Source organism: Suricata suricatta, chromosome 12 (assembly GCF_006229205.1).
Source record: "Suricata suricatta isolate VVHF042 chromosome 12, meerkat_22Aug2017_6uvM2_HiC, whole genome shotgun sequence".
Taxonomy (NCBI): domain Eukaryota; kingdom Metazoa; phylum Chordata; class Mammalia; order Carnivora; family Herpestidae; genus Suricata; species Suricata suricatta.
This window is the reverse complement of record NC_043711.1, coordinates 26,713,515-26,735,131: the sequence shown is the minus strand read 5'-3', so window position 1 is coordinate 26,735,131 and position 21,617 is coordinate 26,713,515. Positions and strand designations below refer to the sequence as shown.

Below are 21,617 nucleotides of genomic sequence, written 5' to 3'. Positions count from 1 at the left end.
GTTTTGACTACTCCCTGTAACCTTTTCCTAGCAGAAAACAACTTTGAATTGTGATTTCTTAAGCAATAGGGAAAAATAGGCATTGCTTTCATGAGCCACGGGCAGACAATAGCCCAAGATTTGCTGCATGAAGTTCCTTCACCTGACAGATCCCCGACAAGGGGTGGGGAGGGGACCCTTTGGTTCCACGAATTCAACATCTGCCTTCTGCTTAGGTGAATTTATGCATTGGCTCCCCACACACTGGGCTAAGTCCCAGGGTGGGGCTTTGTGATGGTTCTTCTGGTCTGTGTTCTGAATCACATCAGATGACAGCTCATCTGTATCCCTTATCTAACTGTGCATCTTTCCTGCCATATAATAATTCTTTACGTAGGTGTTTAGGACTTGGGTGTGCTGCCTCTACACACCTGTGTTGAGCTTCCTAGTTCATTTTAAAGCAATGCCATGTGTCCTAGTGAGAGAAGGTTTTCTCTTTCCTTGTGCCTGCTCCCAACCCATGTTCGAACTGCGTGGGCTAAGTTGTTTATGAAGTCGCCAAGCATCACCCCTAACTCTGATAGGAAGAGCAGGGCAGGTTTTCACACCCTGTTGTGTCAGCAGAGTTCATTTGTAATTCATCAAACTCCTCTGTGCATGCTGTTATTTTATAGATAATTGGTTGCCTCTCATTACTCATAACAGAGCCATTCAATTTCAAAGCAACTGAGTCAGCCCAAAACAGCATTATTAGTAGTTACAGATATACTGTCGAGGCAAAATTTTGACACTGGCATTTTTGAAAAATCACCATAATTCCAGCCACTGGACCACACATATCACAATCATGGACAGTCGAGGTGGGCGAGAAAGGACAGGTTTGCTTATTTAGCACATGTTCTGGTCACTGAATTGTGCCTTTTTAAACATACCCCACCAGTTTGGACAAATCCTCATCCTTCCCAGAGAGGGTCTGCTCTCAGCCCAGCAGTCTGTGAAGGGCCAGAGAGTAGATCATAGTATTCTCATGTGTTCTCACAGGAGAGGAGGGTTTTAACGTCAGGTCCTTGGCAGTTCAATCCTAAGCCCACCAGGCAACCCCCATGTGGAGGTGCCGTCAGGACCAATCAATGTATTTACCAGCACTCATTGCCAAATTGATACAATTAAAATTTTTCTTTATCATGGAAGTACAAGAGAAGATTCTTTAAGGCTAATGACACTTTAGCACATTCAAAGTTCTTTACAAAATAAAGTCATCACTTTAAACACAGCTGTAAAAGAGATTTTAGTTTGGTTTTTCCTTCCTCTGCACTTCATGTTTCTAGGGGATTATGCTGCCTCTCCTCTTATTCTGTGTAGACTACCTTTATGGAACCAGATTTCAGTAGTAAAGAATTAAACACTCTATGTTTTGGATTAAATATAAATCAAGTCACTATGGTCTAAACGGTGAATGAGAGGGGCGCCTGGGTGGCTCAGTCGGTTGAGCAGCCGGCTTCGGCTCAGGTCAGATCTCACGTTGGTGGGTTCGAGCCCCGCGTCGGGCTCTGTGCAGACAGCTAGCTCAGAGCCTGGAGCCTGCTTCAGATTCTGTGTCTCCCTCTCATGCTCTATCTCTCTCTGTACCCAAAATAAATAAAACATTAAAAAAAAAATTTTAAACTGTGAATGAGAAACTATAGATTTATAGCAGTTTTAGAAATAATCAAAACCTAATGTCCCATTCAAAGATACATTTTGCCACAGCCCAAAAGGACGACCATCTAGTTATACTTGAAACATTTCCCTTCATCCAAATTCTGAGACCGTCTATACCCCATGGTTCCAAAATGGGTTTTAGTTTGACCGTTTTTCTGATATTTTACCAAGATCCCGCTTTCTCTTACATGTGCCCAATAGTTCAGGCAAAAGATTTCCACAGGCCATTGATGACTACAGTCTCTCCAGAACTCTTCCACTGAGATTTAGTCGAAGTGATAGTAAAAATGACTCATGTCCCATGGTTAATGTCAACCCTCAGGAATCTTTGAATGGCATGAACCCTCAGCACAGAGTTCTTTTCAGAAAAGTGTAATCCAAATGCCAATTATAACTTTGCCTTAGTTGCATCTTGGAAAATGATAATAGAACAAGGCCCATCATCATCACCAGCCCCAGGATCCTCACCTCCAGAAATGGATAACGTATCACACATCAATATGTACACGCATGCAAAAAATTTCCAACTTTATCCACTCCCAAGACTCCCCCCCGCCCTTTTATTGCTTGCTTCTCTTCACTGCATGCGGTGTTTTCTTTTTTTTCTCATTTTGGCTTTGTCTCTATCAGAGAGGAAGAGGGGAGGAAAGGAATCTCCTAGAGGTTGTGGGAGGTTAATATGAAGGAAGGCTCTAAACATTAGTAATCTTTGATCTATCATTTTGTTGTAACTAATGTTTATACAGTTCACTCCATTCTACGTCTCACATGTCCCTAAGCCACTTGTTACGTAAGAAGTCCTCCATTATTTTGACATTCCAAGCATCTATCAAGTTAGGTGCTCAACCAATGAGGGAACACTAGGAAAAAACTGTTCTAAATTGTGCTCCTTTTGGTGTTAATAGTTTGTGGTGATCCAAAAGAGACTGCAGTATGTTTCACTCCTTCTAATTTATCCTAAGGGGTGAGCAATGGAGACTATATCTTCTTCATTAAAGTAAAATCCAAAATAATGGAGGAAAGAGAGGAGAGGAGCTAAGGAAAGGACATTTATACAATTAAAATATCCCATTGGGGACACTTGTCTCAATAGTGTTAGTAAAATTAGACCCCCAGCTCAATTCTAATGTGCCCCTACTTTTTCCTCTTCCCTCCTTTAATGGTAAATAAGGAAAGAGGGTGCTACGGAAGCCATCTTGGGAGCTCTCCTTGGCTTTCTTGTGGCCAGCTCATTTAGGGGATACATAACTGCCACCCACTTTATGCCCTTCCCAGACCCCAACGCACAGACCTATTACCATTTTGCAACCCTATTACTTGGCAAATCTTGTTTCTCCTACTAGAGCCTCACGTAAATAATCTGGAATCAAGAGAAAGTCAGGGGGCATATAATGCCACCTCCTCTAAAAAAAATGCTTGTCTAGAGCTATACCCAGAACTTTCAAAAAAGTGCTTTGAAAAGAAAAGACTGGTAAGATGAAACTTATGTCTCAGCACCCCCCCCCCAATATATCCTAGCACAAGGCATGGCACCACTAAATCAATGTATAAGAAGACAATTTTTGGTTTCCTAAGAGTATATGGATTGTCTGCCATGTTGCTTTTTACTCTCAATGGAAATGTCTTCAATAATTTAGTCTGGCTCCCTAGCTACGTAGTCACTAAACTTACTCTGTGGACTTGGACACACCACTCTTTTGTGCCTCACCTTTCCTGAAAAATTTGAATTACCATGGTGGAAAGCACTTTAATTATATCGTAAGGTTTTCTTAGAATAATGCAAAATCATGGCTAGGAAATACACTAGCAGAAACAGCTCTAAATTGTGCTCATCCTAGATTTTATACTTCTCTGATGATACAAAAGACATTTCAATATGTTCTGTTACCTCCAATTTATCACAAATGGTGAGCAATGGAGACTATGAATGTCCATTACTTGTGCCAATATGTAGATTCATTATTTTCCCTATGATTTCCATTATACTTTAAAGATGATAAATTATGGAAATGTTCAGGTTATGATAAATTAGTTTAAATAGTAATTAAAGAATAAAACCTGTAGGGCAGGATATTTTCAGACCACCAAAAGAGAAAAGAAATGACTTCTGCTTCTATTCATACCATACAAAATAATTTGAATTAAATATCCCACTGTGTTCAACTAGGAAAAAATTGTATAGAATATACACAAACATCTTTAAAAGGTAACAAAGCAGCAAGGGGTTATAAGATCCAAGAGAAGCTAGAAATCCAGAGAGGAGCCTAGCATTTGGGGCTGCTTTTCTGCTGAGAGTATTTGTATCTTAGCTTTTATTGTTTTAGCTCCTTCTGCCCCTCTGTTTCCAATCATAGAGCACTTTCTTAAATCTCCATACCAAGGTGGGTATGCAAAAATCTGGGAAAGTGATACCTTTCAAAAAAGAATGACCCTGATGTAAGCCAGCCCTGCTACCAGCTGCAGCCCAATTCCAAATCATCTAGACAATCAAGAAAGTTTCAGTCTTGGAAATGTGAGATCCCAAATTGCTAGTCTTATTAGGTTCCTGGCAGAAGCAAAGAAAATATCATCCCTGGAAGAAACAGTATCATCCAAGATCTTAAATCATGTCTACAAATTATTTTCTTCAAGGCATGAATGTGCACACACATACCCCATAAATTATGCAAAGACAAAGTCAATGCAAATAAGATTAGACTCATAGGATACCTAAAATTGGGATGATCAGAAACAGTCATTAAGATAACTATGTTTAACTTGTTTCTAGATAGGAAAGATTTTTAAAAATCAGCAGAGAGCTAGGATCTTTAAGAAAATGAGATGATGTAAAAAAAGAACCAAATAGAAATTCTAGAACAGAAAAATACAATAACCCCAGGAATGAATTTAGCAGGAAAAGGAAAGTTACTAAACTCTGAAAGAAGAGCCATATGAAAGTATTCAGCATGAACCAGTAAGAGATGAAGGAAGAGTGGGGAAATGTATAAGAGAGGTCAGAAGACATAAAATCTAATGAGAAAGCCTCATAGGTATGTATTCACCATTCCAAAACAGTTCTAAGTGGAAGCTATATTTAAAGAGATAATGGCTGTGGATTGAAAACAGGCAAAAGCCACTGATTCCACATTCAAGAACAACCACATCTGGAGCAGGGGGTATGGCATCCACACCTAAGCTAATCATGATAAAATTCCAGAAACGCAAAGAGTGAGTTGTCAGGTTTAATAGTGGGGGTGGGATAGGAAAACCTTACATTCAAAGAAGTAAATCAAGAGACCAAAGGCAACAACAACAATAAAAAAAAATGACAAGACCATGGAATGACATTGTTAAAGAGCTGAAAGGAAATAACCATCAATCTAGACTTCCATAGCCAGTTAACATGTTCTTGTAGAATAAAAGCAAAATAAACACACTTTTTGACAAGGCTGAGAGAATTTGTCACTGGCAGACTCATCCAAAAGGAATTCTTAAGAAAAATAAATCAATGGAAATTATAAACAATTTTGAACTGAATGAAGAATACTGAAAATGGTAGATGCCGCTAAACGTGTTTAGAGAGTAACTTACTTTTAATTATGACTTCTGTGCATTTAATGGAAGGAAATAAAAGCTGAAAGTAATATGCTAAACATCTGAATATTACAGTTATTAAAAAGGAAAAGATCATATAATGAATAATTTTAAGCCAATAAATTTAAAAATTGGGATTAACTTGTAAATTTCTAGAAAAAAATACATTTTACCCAAACTGATACAAAGTAAAAAAGAGAATATGAATAATTTGATTAGCTGTTAAAGAAGTCAATCTGGGGGCGCCTGGGTGGCTCAGTGGGCTGAGTGTCTGACTTCAGTTCAGGTCATGATCTCACTCATGGTTTGTGAGTTTGAGCCCCATGTCATGATCTGTGCTGACAGCTTGGAGCCTGGAGCCTGCTTTAGACTCACTCATTCATTCATATTCTCTCTCTCTCTCTCTCTCTCTCTCTCTCTCAAAAATAAGGAAATATTTTAAAAAAAAAAGAATTCGAACCTGAATTAGAGCCTTTCTCACAATGACAGCATTAGACCCAGATAACGTTTCTGCTGAATTCTACTGTGCAATTAAGAAACAAGAATCTGAATAAGATTATTATCATACATATGACTGTTGGAACAATTCTGCCAGAAAATAAAAAAAGAAGGAAATTCTTCCACCTCTCAATTTGTTTAGAAATTGCCTTGCACATGAACATGACAAGAACATAACAGAAAGGAAATCTCCAGACTAATTGCACATAGAAACACAGACCCAAGTCCTGAAATATATCAGATAGGTAGGCAGATGGTGTGTGTGTGTGTGTGTGTGTGTGTGTGTGTGTGTGTGTGAAATCACTGTCTATGAAAAGGATAATACATTATGACCAATGCAGTGTGCTTTTACATTAGACTATCAAGCACTTTCACCAGACTAATAAAAGCTAGGTGAAAGAATCAGTAGATGCAGAAAAATATATTGATCACATTCAACATCCAGCTTAATAAATACGTAAGTTCCAAGACACTAGAACTAGAAGGGAATATGTACTTAAGGATGAAATGCTGAACACTATTTATCTGAGATTGTAAATGAGAATATTCACTATTAGCCCTGCTCTTCCATGGTGTACTCAATATCCTAGGTAGTACAATAAGGCAAGAACAATAAACAAAAGATAGAAGGATTAGAAAGGAAGGAATAAAACTGTCATTATTTGTAGATAATATGATATATGCAGAAAACACAAATTAATCTATTGAGAAACAGAATTAGTAAACTTAATAAGACCTTTTAATATAAGATCAATATATCTAAGCTCTTTTTTCTTTGTTTGTTTATTTTGAGAGAGAGAGAGAGAGCACGCACAGGGGAGGGTCAGAGAGAGAGAATCACAAGCAGACTCCGCAGTCAACATGGAGCCTGATGTAGGGCTCAGACTCATGAACCATGACATCATGACCTGAGCCCAAATTAAGAGTCAGTGGCTTAACTGATTGAGCCACCCAGGCACCCTCATATATGTAAGCTTTTTATTTCTTTATTAGCCACTGTCTTAGCACGAGCTACTAAAATACCACAGGCCTGGTGGCTTAACCAACAGAAACATATGTCTCACAGTTCTGGACGCTGTGTGACCAGGGTGCCAGCACTGACAGGCTCTGGCAAGAACCCTCTTCCTGTCTTGCAGATGTCTATCCTCTCACTGTGTCCTCACATGGAGAAGAGAGAACAAGTTTTAGTCTCTTATTCTTCTTACAAGGTCATGGGGGCCCTCCACCCTCATGACCTCACCTAAACCCGATTACTTTCCAAAAGCCCTACCTCCTGTTACTATCACATTGAAGTTTAGGGCTTCAACATATGAATTTTGGAGGGACACAAGCATTCAATCCATAACAGCCACACAGTTAGAAAATGAAAAGAAAGAATAGCTTACACCAGTTTCCCTGCTATCTCTAAGTAGAGTGGGTTTCAAAAGAAACCTTTCATGAGCTGAAATGGTGTAATGCAAAGAAGCAATTACCATTAACTTATATGGAAAGTTTTGTGATCATTCCCAGACCCAAAAATAAACTCTTTTAGGCTTTTCTGGACACATCACTTCAGGACACATCTTGCTAATGGATGCACAAAATAAATGGAGATAAAGCACAGATGCTCACAGACACAGGTCAAGTCCGTGGCGGCTTGATGCTGAGATGCTGAGTGTAGTTCCCAGGAAGGAGCTTGGCGTGCTGCTCTCCCTGCTCGGGGTGATCACTGCAAAACATGGACTGAAGCTATTTTTGTTTTTCCCCTCTTTTTCATAAAAGCAAAAATCCAACTCGGATTTCTTTCTTTTAGCAAAAACAGGTACTAATGTAGGTCTTTTGTCAAAGTGAAGTGGTAGAAAGAGAATTTTCAAAAAGCAGGGGATACCTGTATTAATATCAGAAATTAAATGCCTAGGAATAATTAAAGATATGGAAGCTTCTAGACAGAAAACTAGAAAGTATTAGTAAGAGGCATATAAGAAAATAAATCAACAGAGAGATGGATGATTCAATTTCATAAAGACCCAATTCTTCTCAAATTGACTATAAACTCAATGCAACTCAGATCAAAATTACCCTAGGGTATTTTGTGTGGTGGTGGTGGTAAAAATTTATAAATTAATTCTTATGCTTGTGGAAATGTCGCCAGAGACTATTAAAAAAAAAACTTAGATGCATAGGAGGGCTTACTCTATAGGAATATCAGCTTATTACAAGGCTACAAAAGTAAAAGAGCATGGTATCAATACAAGAATAAGTAGGTGAATGGACCCAATACAAAGCCCAGATCCAGATATGTATGAACACTTGATTTATGTTTAAAATGAATTCATAGACCTGTGGGGAAAAAGAAAATCTTTTCAATAAAAGACTTTGGGCAAAGTGGATATCCATGTAGAAAACCAATGAAACTCTACCCTACCTCACACCTCCTGCAAAAGTCAATTCCAGGTGGGTTATGCTTCAAAATGGGAAGTATAAAACAATAAAGCATTTAGAGAATAATATAGGAGAACGCCTTCATGATCCTGCTATAGAAAGAGACTTTTTAAATAGAACACAAAAAGCATTACCATAAAAACAAGATTGATAAACTGGACTACCTTGAAATTAAGAAATTCTGTTTATCAAAAGATACCATTAAGAAAGAGTAAAGGCAAGACACAGGATATGGGAAGGTATTTGCCACATATGTAACCAACAAGGACCACTACGCAGAAGATTTCTTTAAGATTAAAAAAAGAAAAAACACCTTACAAATCATTAAGAAAAGGTCAACAACCCAATGGAAAATACAGAAAGCTTGAAATAGGCACTTTGGAAAGTATCAAAACGACCAATAATCTTTAGTTATCGAGGAAATGTAAACTTAAAACACAATGAGCTATCACTATACACTCAAAATAGTCAAAAGTTTGCAAGACTGATGATATCAAGTGTTTGCAAGAATGTGGAGCAACAGAAACACAAAAGAACACATACTATGTGGTTGAATTTATATAAAGTTCAAAAACAGGCAAAAGTAAATTATAGTGGTTAGAGCTACAGGTATTCAGAGGATAAAATTATAAGGGAAAGCAGGGAAACAATTACCATAAAATCAGTCCAGTGGTTACCTTTTAGGGGAGGCAGGAAAGGGGTGGGTATTGGGAAGGAAAATGAGGGGGTGGAAAGGTGGAGGCAATGTTCTAGTCCTTGCCATGGCTGGTGGCAAGATGTGTTTGTTTTATATTAATTCTATAAACCATGTGTGTATATATGCATATGTGCATGTGTGTGTATAGCACATTTATATAGATGTTCTGCATTTTTCCGTAAGTTATATTTCACCCTAAGAGGGACTAAAAATAAATCAGATAAATAAAAATTTTAAATTAAGGACAAAAGGAAGGAAGAGATTGATTTTAATCTACAGTCTGATTGCTGGCTGGACATTCATTATTCCATAATAAACTTAAACAAAAAAGAATAAGCGTTGCATGTAATCTTTACAGACACTCTGTTCCTACATCAGAGAGTCTAGTCCCCTCCTTTTGGCTACCTTCCTTGACTTTCAGAGGCCACACTGGCCAACAAGACCATCATTTCAGGAACTAAGTAATGGAGATCACCAGAAAGAAGACATGTCATAATTAATGATTTTTAACAATACCATTTAGAGACAAGTTATACCAAGCACTTTATAGGGTTTATTTCAGTTCAATCCCACAGCAACCCTAGGGTGCTGTCCTGAGTTTTAGATGTAGAAACTGAGGCTTCCGGCCACTATGGTCTTGCCCAAGACTCTTAGATTATACATGGAGAGCCAGAGTTCAAGTGCAGGCAGTCTGATTTTGGAGCCCATTCTTAATTTCACAGTAAAATTGATGGGTCTCTGTTTAGAAACATCCTTTCCCCCCACCCCGCTTGCCACTTACACCCCAGCTAACTGACAATGAGAATTATACAATTAAGCTGAGGCTTAAGATACCACTTACTCTTGCTTCTTCACTAACTTCAGGAGAGGAGCCAGAGTTTGGTGATTTTTGTGCTGGGGGTCACTTTATCCATTTGTCACAACCCTGCTAAGGAGACAGTATTGTCCTGTTTCTCTATGCAACCATAGTTTGGACTGAGTATTTTCCTAAAGTCAAAATTGCATTTAGTGAGCAGGAGTGAATCAAAGCTAATCAACCTCAGACCATAATGCATTAGATGTTCCATTCCTGCGATCAATGAGGATTCCCAATGGCTCCATTCAAGACCTTTCAGTTAAGGATTCCTCTAAAGATAGGGGTTTTTTACCCAAGAGTCTGAAATTAACTCTTGGATTTCAAACCACTGAAAGCTTGTTGAGAGATCTGAGCACAAAATAGGACGGGGTGTAGCAGCCACTGAATTTGGAACTGCCAATCTCATCCACTGGCCACAGTCTAGGCATGTGACCCCCCACTCGGCTTATTAGAGTTCTTCTCTACCATTTGGTATATCTACATAGAGAGAGAAGCCCTTGAAGGGGTGATGCATATTTGAGATTACTGGCAGGCATCCTGATCACCGTTTGGAGAAGCTCCCACCACCCTTCACAGTTAAAAGGTCAGTCATGATGTCACTTTCATCCAGAAGCTCACTGGAACTGAGGTTTTCTTACTTGCCGTCAAGAGCTCCAGGTCAATAGGACCCTAGACTGCTTGCTTCCTAGAGGACCCTCTTAACCGTGAAGTTCTAGGACTCAATCACCAACTATTTATGCAGATCCCATTTTGAGCCAAACACTGAGGCACACGAGGTGAAGTATATCCCTGTCCTGGAGGAAATGATGGTGAATCTGAAGCAGTAAGACTGACTCAAGAACACACAAGCACGTAACTGAGTTCTGTGCAAGTCAGCAGTACAAAGTCAATAGCACCTGTGACCGAATTGATTTCTCTACCTTATCCTACCATAAAGTAGTTGACTCTGTGTCAATTGTGTCTAACCCCCATGCCCACACACAATTACATGCCCTCCGAAGAGCCACCCCACAGTCTAGGATTAGCCAATCAATTTTAATGCGTATTTAAGGGATTTTTCAAAATGTGTGAGTCAGTGCGTACAATGATAGATCATGTAATAATTAAAGCATTAAAAGAACCCAATTGAGGATTCTCTTTCCGCCAGCAGATATCTTTAGGTCAAGAAGGTCTATAAAAACTGGCAGATCATTTCCATTCCTTTAAGACAGGTAAAAATGCCTTTGAATGTAATTAGATGTTCTTAGCAATTTTCCCTCTGCTAAAGCTCTACATCTTGCTCCAATGAGGCCCACAAAAAGTTTAGAACTGTCGGCATTCTAAGGTGCAAGCTGATGGCGTGGTATCGCTTTGAAGAAGTGAAAGCCCATGATATTGCTTGAATCATTTTTTAATTAGAAATGAGTAGCCAGAGCTGGAGCCATCGAAAAGGCAGCTTTCTCACAGGCAGAAGCCAATGTTGGCACTGCGGAGCTCTGGGCTGCTTTTAGATCGCTACCTCCTCTCTTACCAGTCTCTCTGGGGGCTCTTACAGCTTCCAGAGTTATCAACTTGGAATAAGGAATATGGCTACCATAGTGAAATCAGCATTTATCTCTGACACCCCTGTCAAAGTCGTGTTTTATTACTCTCTTCTCAAGGATCTGTTATCTCTCCAGGCAAATTTTTCTTTTAAGGTGGAAGATCTTGTGTGCGGTTAATTTTAATTTTTTCAATCCTTTAAATGAATGAGACTCAATGGAAATGCAATGTAGTGCAAAAGTTTTAAAGAAAAGTATTTTCAGTCAAACCCAACACCTTGCCACTCATTCTGGGTAAGCTTTCGTGATATTGCAGTTAAAAATACGACTTCTTTGACTACGACTCTTAAAATACCTATTGACACCCTCAAACTCACCCGAGGTTGTACAAAAGAATGAACACGTTAATAGGAAAATGAAAAATAGGAAATGAGTTGAGATTATAATACTATAAATGCCAAGCTAGGTTATGTTTCTCCAACATACCTTCGAAAGCCAGCCAAGGCCTAATCACAGGAAGCTTTGCTGGCCACAGTAAAGGGCGTAGGGTAAAATCCAGTCTCTTCTCCCATGCCTCTTCCCCACATTTGTTCTTCCAGCCTTCCTGCGTTCTTGCTGGCACTAGGTCATGTCAAACATGCCCTCACCTTGCTCACACCACATGTCCCCCCTCTGCTAGCAATTTTCTCTTTTTCTCTCTCCATTCAGGATTTGATCAAATATCTCCTGCTTCAAAAGCCCTTCCCTAAGCACACAGTCTAAAGTAGTGTCCCTGCTTCCTTCTTTCCCTTAAACTTGCCTTGTTTTTCTTGACAGTGTTCACCATCATCTGTCATCATCTTAGAGATTTATGTGTTTGACTATATCCTCCATTAGCAATTAAGTGTCTAACAATAGGGTCATTGTCTCTAGCACTTGGAACAGCTCTTGACATATCATGAGTGTCCAAATTACTTGCTGACATTTCTTTTAGAGTCTAGAGCTTCCCCTGGACCAGGTACAATGCAAGGTGCCTTACTAGCATCGTCTTGTGTTCCCTTTACAAGTCTGTGAGGCTTGTTACTTTCCCATTCTATAGATGATGGAATTGAGGCATCATAATAAGGCAAAGTAACTCGATCAAGGTTACACAGTAAATAAGTCATAGGCCTAACTTGAACTCAGAGCTCATGTTCTTAAGTACTAAATACTAAATTACTTCTTTAGACACTTGCAGAGCCCCCTGCATCCCTGAACCTGCGCAGCTTCACTCTGTGCTCACTCCAGACCCTGGGTCCAGGATACTGTCACACAGCAGCACTGTCCTATAGAAATAGAATGTGAGCCACACATGTCATTTCAAATTTCCCAGGAGCCACAGTCAGGACAGATTAAATTAATACTGGAGCACCTGTGTGGCTGAGTCAGTTAAGCATCCGACTCTTGATTTCGGCTCAGGTCATGAGTTCTAGCCCTGTGTTGGGATCTACACTAACAGCATGGAGCCTTCTTGGGATTCTCTCTTTCTCTCCCTGCCCCTCCCCTGTTCATGTGCTCACTCTCTCTCTCAATAAATAAACACTTCAAAAAACAAATATTATGTTATATTTAACCCAGTATATCCAAATATTATCATTTTAATATCTTTATAATAAAAAATTTAATATAAAAATGATTGAGCTATTTTACATTCTTTTTTTTAGGAGAAGTCTTTGAAACCTAGTAGGTATTTTCTACTTTCTGCACAACTCAAGTCACAATTTTTTGGTGCCCATTAGCCACATGTGGCCCCTGTGGTTGTGAAGAGGTTGAGCTCTGGAAGTAAGCACATCTGTTCCAATCTTGCACTCACTGTGTGACACTTTCCCAGCTGAAAAACTAGGGTTATGATATCCACCTCATGGGGCTGAGGCGAAGACTACATTTGGTTTTCACACATACGACTGAACACCCCTAGCACGAAAGCTGGCTGACAGATGCTCAGAACAGCTGGCTTTCCCTTTCTACCCAGGGGTGTGGGGGTGCAGGGAAGAGCTGCTAAGCACAACCTTTAGGCCTCTCTCCTCACTCCAGTTCAATTTTGCTGCAGATGCCTCTGTTTCCACTGTCTGCCATGACATGGGAAGCCGCTGGTTGGATGGAGTGGGGAAGAAGGAAGGTTCTTGGCTGGAGTCTTGTTCCCTGACCACCTGACTGGGCTTTGGAGATTGGGCGAGCCTACCTACTCTCTTGCCAGGCACATTTATATGCCCGGCAAGGAGTCCCTTCCTGAAAAAAAAATCCTCAAGTCCTAAAAGTGGGCAATTATCTATTTCTTCTATCAGTGGGACAGTCAGCTTTCATGTCCCTACTGAAAAAAAAAATTAGAGACTCTCAGCATCTTTGGGCTGGAAGGGAGTCAAATCTACTGTTTTACAAAGAAAGGAACAGTGGTCCGGAGAGCAGATATAACTAGTCGAGGCGCACACAGTGACAATACAAGCTTAAAACTGGACACTTGTTATTTGCAGTCTGTCTCTGTATACACATAGATGTTTATTTTTGAGAGAGAAAGAGAGCACAAATGAGGAAAGGACACAGAGAGAGAGGGAGACACAGAATCTGAAGCAGACTCCAGGCTCCCAGCTGTCAGCTCAGAGTCTGACACAGGGATCAAACCCACAAACCATGAGATCATGTCCTGAGCCAAAGTTGGATGCTTAACCAACTGAGCCACCCAGGCGCCCCTGTATCTGAGAGACAGGGCTGGAGATATTTCCCTGTATGAACTGCTGATGTCTTCGCATGGAAACATGCTCTGTGTTTTCTTGCTAGGTTTTTAACCCTTCAGTTTTTGAATATAATTCAAGTTAGTCTTTTCGTGGTTGTGGATAAGTGAAGCAAATTAGTTAACTATCACCTTCATTCTCAAAAGATAGCATTAAAGATTTCATATTTTTTTAATGAAGGGCGCTGCTCCACATAATATATTTTTATCCATTAGCCTAAGGAATTTGAGGGGATTGGTATCTAAACTCACACAGAAGGCAGAAATAACAGAGTTATAGCAATGTTAGTACCTTTTAATAGCAGAGAACAAAAAATATAATAACCCCATTAGGCTGCTAAATGTGCTGAACCCTGACAAATTCTCTATGTGATGATTCTAGAGTATTTGTCTATAATCCCTCAGCAAATACACGAGTTGTATACACTCCAGACACAAGTGCCATTAATTAAATAACACACTCAGCAAACTCTCAGAGCCATTAATTATCAAAGGTAGCCTGCTCCATACTTGGCTCTAAAATTCTATTACCACAGGAGAGCAGGAGAAGAGTGAAGGAATATGCTGTAGGAAGGTCACCCTCAAAAGCATGATAAGAAGAAGCTGTCAGACAAAGTAAATGACAAAGTATGTATACCTTTTAGCTTTCCTTTTGCCCCTGTGGCGAGTCTGAAAGAAGGGAAAGTATTTCACATTGTAGGGACTTTCTTCCTCAAAATTAGTTTCTCTCATGAAAGACGCAAGTAAATATAAAGTAATCCTTTTTCATTTCAACTGAGTCTCCGGGAAAAGTAATATCAGCTGAAGATTTAGAGACAAATAAACCCTGTTCTTCATAAGCTCCCTCAGAACCAGAAAGCTTTTTAAGGAGACTCTGCTCAGTACAGATGCAGGGAAGGGGATGTAAAAGGGACAAACATAGAAGACAGAGGCCTCACTGGTTTCAAGTGGGGCAAGAGGAAAATGCTCAACGAGTATCATGAATTTACCAGGAGCAGGTTTGCTGTGTTCTGTCCCCTCACTCCCACCAAGTCTCAAAGCCTTCCCAGCCCCACTTGCCAGGAGGCAGTGGGATAAAGGAAGTCCTGAGCCCTGCGGGGTCTCTGTAAATCACTCACAGCTACAAGCTTGGGCAGCGTCTTTCTTGTGTGTTTGTGGTTCTTAGTGTTTGATTTATCCCTTCAAAGAGAAAACTGACAATGCTGAGTCTATGGCCACTCTATAAAGGACAGCCAGTGAAGCGCATCTCCCCTCCTGTGCGGGGCTGGCCACACGCTGCCCGGAGCTGCTCTCTGTACCCTCAAGGATGGACGAACGCAGGCCTGGGGAATGGCCCCCGTGTACGGGGAAGTCAAATCACACTTGCTCATCGAAGAAAGTTGTTATTAATCAGCATGCGTGGCACACCACAGAGGGATGGCTTTGAGTTAAGAAACTTGGTGCGAGGTCACGCTGCTCTCACGTCTGTCCTTACACCGCTGGGTTTCTGGCCACTCGGCTTGGGGGTAACCCCTTCTATCTCTAGACGGAGGAATAATTGCATTGCCTTAGAGTTAACTAATCAAAGTGGCTCTCTGTGCCTTGCCGTTTCTCCCCACCCCCAGCCTCACCTGTGCCCACTTACTCTAAGAGATTGCCACCAGCAGCTTTTGCCATCCAATTTCTGAGACCAGTTTATTAAGAAACAGCTGAAAAGCCGAGGTCAGAGGTGCCTGCCCATAGAAAATTGCTCCTCTTGTTTTTGGTGTGAGCAGAATGACTTTTCATGCCCGTGTCTCTAGCCTGCTAGGAACTAAGAGGTACTTTAGAAAGAAGGAAGTTGTTACAGAGGAATTTTATGTTAGTGTCTCAAGACTTTGTTTTGCTAGTGTGTGTGATTACTTTGCCTTAAAACCAGTTCTGTGACATCCCTGGGATGGATGCAAAACAGGCCATTTTATTTCACCTCATGGGCAAGAAGCACTACCTTTGAAGGACAATGCTTGTCCGTATGCATGGCTCTGCCAAGAGTGCAGCAGGCTCCTTTACTAGAAGTTGGATGTTCACATCTAAAACCTACTGAAACTTGTCTCCATAATCTGAATTGCTTGGGGGCATTTGGATTATTTTATCAGAAGCACACTTTGGAACTGAATCAAAAAAGAAACAGGGGGCGCCTGGGTGGCTCAGTCGGTTAGGCAGCCAACCTCAGCTCAGGTCATAATCTCATGGTTTGTGGGTTCGAGCCCTGCATCAGGCTCTGTGCTGACTGTTTGCTCAGAGTCTGGAGCCTGTTTCCGACTTTGTGTCTGTCTCTCTCTCTCTGACCATCCCCTGCTCATGCTCTGTCTGTCTCTCTCTCTCAAAAATAAATAAACATTAAAAAATTAAAATAAAAAAGAAACAGGGTTGGAGCTCTTTGCTTTCACACTCCATGATTTTCCCCCAGAGGTTCAAGCCACACTTCAGACCCATTAGATCAGAATCTTTGGGGAGGGGGGCACTAAGATGAAGGTATGTCTATTTTTAGGCTTCCCCAAGTGATCAGGTGATACCAATGAATAACCAAATTGAGAAACATCATCTTCAAAAAACAGAAGGAAGGTGTGTTGAGTTTTTGTGGCCCCACATGTTCTTTTCGCATTCCGTCAGATTAGCTGCGGCCAGCTCCCTTCCAGGTTCACCTACAGAAGAGAGAGATGCTGATCTGTTTTCTTAACTTCAAACCAGAAATTCCTCCTCTGGGCCCATCAGAGTTTAGGAGGGAGAGAGTAAGAGGTAGAAGCCTCCTTCATGGACACACTGGTAAAGAGATATTTCCTTGAATGCACTCAGAGGTTGGCTGGACCCGTTGAATTTTGTGGAGAAAAACTTCATAGAGCCTGATGACACCTCTGTCTTCCAGCAGAAGATAGTATGGTTTGGTTCATAACCCAAAGGAATCCCTTTGGTACCTCTGCTTCTCACTATATCATGACAAAAAAAATGCAAATTGATTTAAAAGACTTCCCTGAATTGTCCAGGGGGAGATGGAGGAGAAGATTACAGCACATACCACGTGGCCAACCTTACTCTTAATCTTTCTCCATCAGGCAGTTTTAATTCTCTTCCAAATTTGAAGCTCCCCTTTCCAAAAACATCTTCAACTGTCCAGAGTTCACAATGGCTCCCTTCTGCCTCTATTCTCTACCCTGCAAAACAGATGTCTGATATCAACTTCATGATACTCCCTGTTACCTCTCATGCACAGCCTCGTGGGGGATGTGGACATTCTCAGGTCATCTGCCACTCGTTAAGAGAGGTAGAAATATTTTGAAAAGCACACATTCATGGCAACCAGTCAAACTTCACACATTCTGGGTTCATGCTCTCTGATCTTGGAACTCCAGAAGCCCACATTTTCTGGACTAGTTGTCTGCACCCAATTATCTATTGCCATGCTCCATCCTGTGCAAAGTGTTTCCCCACATGGGCTGGAAGTGCCTTGAGGTTACCATCCGTCACCTCTTTGCACTTCCTCAGGGGCTTATTCACACTTGATAAATACATTTGTTGATATACCCAAGCAGCACTGAAGGCATCCCTGTCTAAAGGTGATATTGAAGGGTACTAGGCACATGAAGGGCACACGCAATATGACTTCCAACCAGAAGATGGGAAGATGAGTACCTTGTCCAAATGCACTCTCTCCAACAATGAGACTGAATCTCTTTCTGCCTAGCTAAGCACTGACATTCACTTGCTTTGACAAGCAATGCAATCCAGAGAATAAATAATGGTAATGACTAGAACAGAGGCTAAAATTAGTGAGGGCCTATGGTGCTCTAGGCTCTGCTTGAAGGGCTTTGTGTGTATTTACAGACTCAGTCCTCTCCCCACCTGGGCCAGGCACGTTTTGCTCTGGCTACAGACACACAGCCAGACAGCCATGAGGCTGGACTTCAGACCCAAGCCTCCTCAAAGCCCAACACGTTCAGTCATTGTGCTCTGGCACAAGACGCAAACTCTGCCTCCCACAAGCTTCCAGGCTAGTTGAAGAAAAGGAACTGCTGAACACAGAGCTTTCAGAAGCTAGGCAGATGGTTTGAATGCCAGAGCTGTGTGAGGGATGTGCTACAGAAGCATTGTAAGTAGATTGACAGAAAGCCTGCTCAAGTACAGATAGAGGCTTCCACAGAGATTCAGAAATTACAGGGTTGATGTCTGGAAGGGCGGGTGCAGCCAATAACATGGGGCCACACGTTCAAGACCAAAAATAAAACCGAGGGAAACTTCTCCTAGGACATAAATCTGCCCTAGACAGGTGAGGCGGAGGAAAAGAAAGGGCACATCCATTTTCAGGCCTGCACAGGTGCCTCTGACTCAAAGTCAATAATTGTTCAAGGACAAGGGCAATGATGAATGATGGGGAGATGACCGGTATGTCCAGACAAGATGGGTGGTGCTGGGCACAATACAGAACGATCCCAGTGTCCTAGAGAGGAGACAGGCCCCCATATTTAGAGGTGGGGAACTGCAAACTGAATGGTACATACACCCTACTTTCCACCCCTCACACACATCAGTAGATGATGGGGGCAGTAGATCCTGAGCTCAAATGTGAAGCTGAAGCAGAAGTGGTTAGGCTTCTATCTTCTGGGTCCTGGAAGGGTCGAGGTGTAATCCCAAAGGGATGCCCTGCCTGCCCTTTGCTCTCTGACCTTGTTATGTACTTATAGGAAAAGTATAATATTAGACTCACTAGAAACACTGTTCATGTGCCAGGTAGGGCGGAACAAACCCATACGGGGGATACCCTTTAACTACACACTGGACGGGATAAAGCTGAGTCTTTGCAGCTCAGTCACCCAGGTCTGTGTCTCCAGCATTGCACACAAAGCCATCCATTTAGCAGACCAATAGCAAACAGGTAGGTGCAAAGCGATATAAATCTACACTGAAGTCTATTGAAAACATTGAAGGGAAGTCCATCTGTGCTTCTCAACCAAGTTCCTCAAAACCCCTTCCTGTATCACTCACACAGTAGTTGCCCCAGGACCCTTTCTTTCAATCTTCCCCCAATATTATGGAATCTAGCCCATAAAGTCCTCATCTTTCCTCTGCTATTTTCTCTTTCCTGGAACTGTCTGCCTTTTCCAGTGTCCTCCAAGTTGGTAGTCTCACCTTGCCCAGTTCCTGACCATTCCCATTCACTGATACCAATAATTAAGGCCCAGAAGCAAAGGCCCCAACAGGTTCTCCTTTGGGGTGGAGGGAGAATGCCAGAGCTATGAAACACATTTCTATGATCTAGGGATTCTCTTTTCTTTCTAAGACTAACCCCCCCTTTCCTATTTTATGAGTAGAAATTATTTGTTTTAGTTCTACCCAAATCCTTAAGGTAACTTAGCCTGGAAGCAAAGCTAATTCTGCCTGATATACAGTAGCTCAATAATTCCCCAAGTCTCAGACTCTTACAGAGCACTCGTTAAAAAGCACAGATTCTTGGGCCTCTCTCCAGACCTGCTAAGTCAGTATGTGGTGGACAAACTAAAGAAATCTGTGTTTTTAACAAGCTCACCAGGTAATTCTGATAACATGTTCATTTGAGAATCTATTCTTACATAATTAATAGAGGTCTGAATTGGCTTCATTTGTATGTAAGCCTCATGTCTGTAAAATAGATTCTTAAGAGACCATGTAGCTGACCTCTGGGACACGAGTGTGGGCTGTGAACAAAAGCCACAGAAAATGTGGGGATTCAGGGAGTATGGGCATCAGCAGGTTTGGGACCCAACGATTTCACACATTCTGCCCACATCTCTATGGTTTCTTGTAAATTGTTAGTGGCAATCTAACAGATTAGCAGTAAGCAAACTTACATTTTGTTTATTGCCATAACTCAGAATAAGCTATTGGTTCTAACTAAATGTCTGTTTTTATGTTCTGTCATTTCCAGGCACAAAAGTAACTTGAACAAATCCCAAGGCATAACGGAAATGGGCCTCGTTCTCTAGACTCTGCGGCATTGAAAATGAAGCCAAGCAGACTTTATTACATCCTACAATTCGGCAACCTTTTGCTAAGCATTTTATTCCACTTGTGGAAGCCATCGGGGTTATGTTTCAATCACCGTGACTGACAGGCTAACTTCAAAACAATAGCATCGACAGCCCTGCCACACTTCCTGGGCTATGTACTTAGAATAGAACCTTTTCTAAATTGTCCCTTGGCCTGGATGGAAATAAAATGGTGGTTAAAATATTTATCTTATGTGTTGGGTAAAACAATTGATATTTTGGGGCTTCTGAAAGGTATAACTGAGGAAGTCGATCTTTTAAAACTACCGTGCCTCCTGTAACCAAAGGTTTGTTAAAGCTGAGATCAGATTTAGAGAGTTTCCATTTTGGTAGTGAACAAAACAGAACAAGAAATGCATAATCTTTTCTTGGCTGTATTCTCTTCCTGCCTTGGGTGCAGAGAGGCAGAGCTGAAAGAGCTTAGAATGGCAAAATGGGCTTCAGGAAACTAATAAACATGTAATGAGGTGATTGGACACGTTAGGCTGCCTATTTGAGTGGCAGGAATGTAACAAAAGGGAATGGAAAAGCTCTTGATGTTGGTTGAGGAAGAACGCTTCTCACTCATAATAGTCCATTTCTTTAAGATGACAGAAGGGTTCTTTCTTTCCTCTAGTAGATTAATAAAAGGGGAGATTTGGGTTTATAGAGAAAAATAAAACACATCAATGGCACTGCTATATAGACTCACAGAAAGCCTCCTTGAGAATCTCTTGGCCTATGGGCTACTCCTTAACCCCACCTCCATCATTGATACATGGCATATTAGTTTGTTGCATCTGAGTCCTGCAACAAATTACCACAAACTGGGTGGCTTCAAACAATAGAAATGTGTCCCCTCATAGTTTTGGAGGTCCCAAGTCCAAAATCCAGTGAGGCCTGCTCCCTCCAAACTCTCTCTGGGGACATCTCTCCTAGCTGCTCGTGGCTGCTGGCAAGACTTGGAGTTCCTTGACATCATCCCAGTCTCTGCCTCTGTCTTCACGTTCCTCCTCTTCTCTGTGTAGCCTTTGTGTATCTCTTATAAAGATTGTGGTCACTCAAACAATCCAGAATTATATTCTCATGGTCTCAATATCCTTAACTTAATTATATCTACAAAGGCACTTTTTCAAAACAAGAAAACATTTCTAGGTTCCAGGGATTAGACATGGACATACCTTGTGAGGAGAGGGCACCATCCAGCCCATTCCTTAGGATATTTGGTCTTTGACTATTTCTTATCCAGTATAAGCCAATAGACTGGGTCTAACAATCACATCTCCTTTCAGATCTTTGTCTTTGCCAAAGCCCTATTTATTGACAATAATTTGGCAATGTCTTCGTGAGACAAAGCCACTCATTTGCAAGCCAGCCTGAGATGCTTCTTTCTTAGCTGAAGGGAAAAAGCACAATCTGAACAGGATGTGTTCGAAAGGTAAAATGCCAGTGAGGGAAATACTGGCGATTTCCCCAAGCTCAAGGATTCATGATTTATGGTCCAAAAAAGAGTCCTAAAAATGCCAATTCTTCTTATCCCCAGAAGGTCAGACACCCATTCCATATCAATTTTAATAGCAAATGTCACCAGAAGGCCTGGCCCCTTCTT

The 21,617-nt window shown here is 41.2% G+C and overlaps 1 protein-coding gene across 5 annotated transcripts in view; it reads left to right on the top strand.

Moving 5' to 3' along the window:
- The window catches only part of FHIT (fragile histidine triad diadenosine triphosphatase), a 1,373,604-nt gene extending 1,353,387 nt beyond the window's left edge, over positions 1 to 20,217 (top strand). For all 5 annotated transcript variants that reach the window (XM_029917797.1, XM_029917796.1, XM_029917795.1 and 2 more), the window contains one exon: positions 19,909 to 20,217. The gene's annotated coding sequence lies outside the window, so the exon portion shown is untranslated. The remainder of the gene's footprint in view (positions 1 to 19,908) is intronic.
- The last annotated feature ends 1,400 nt before the right edge of the window (positions 20,218 to 21,617 follow it).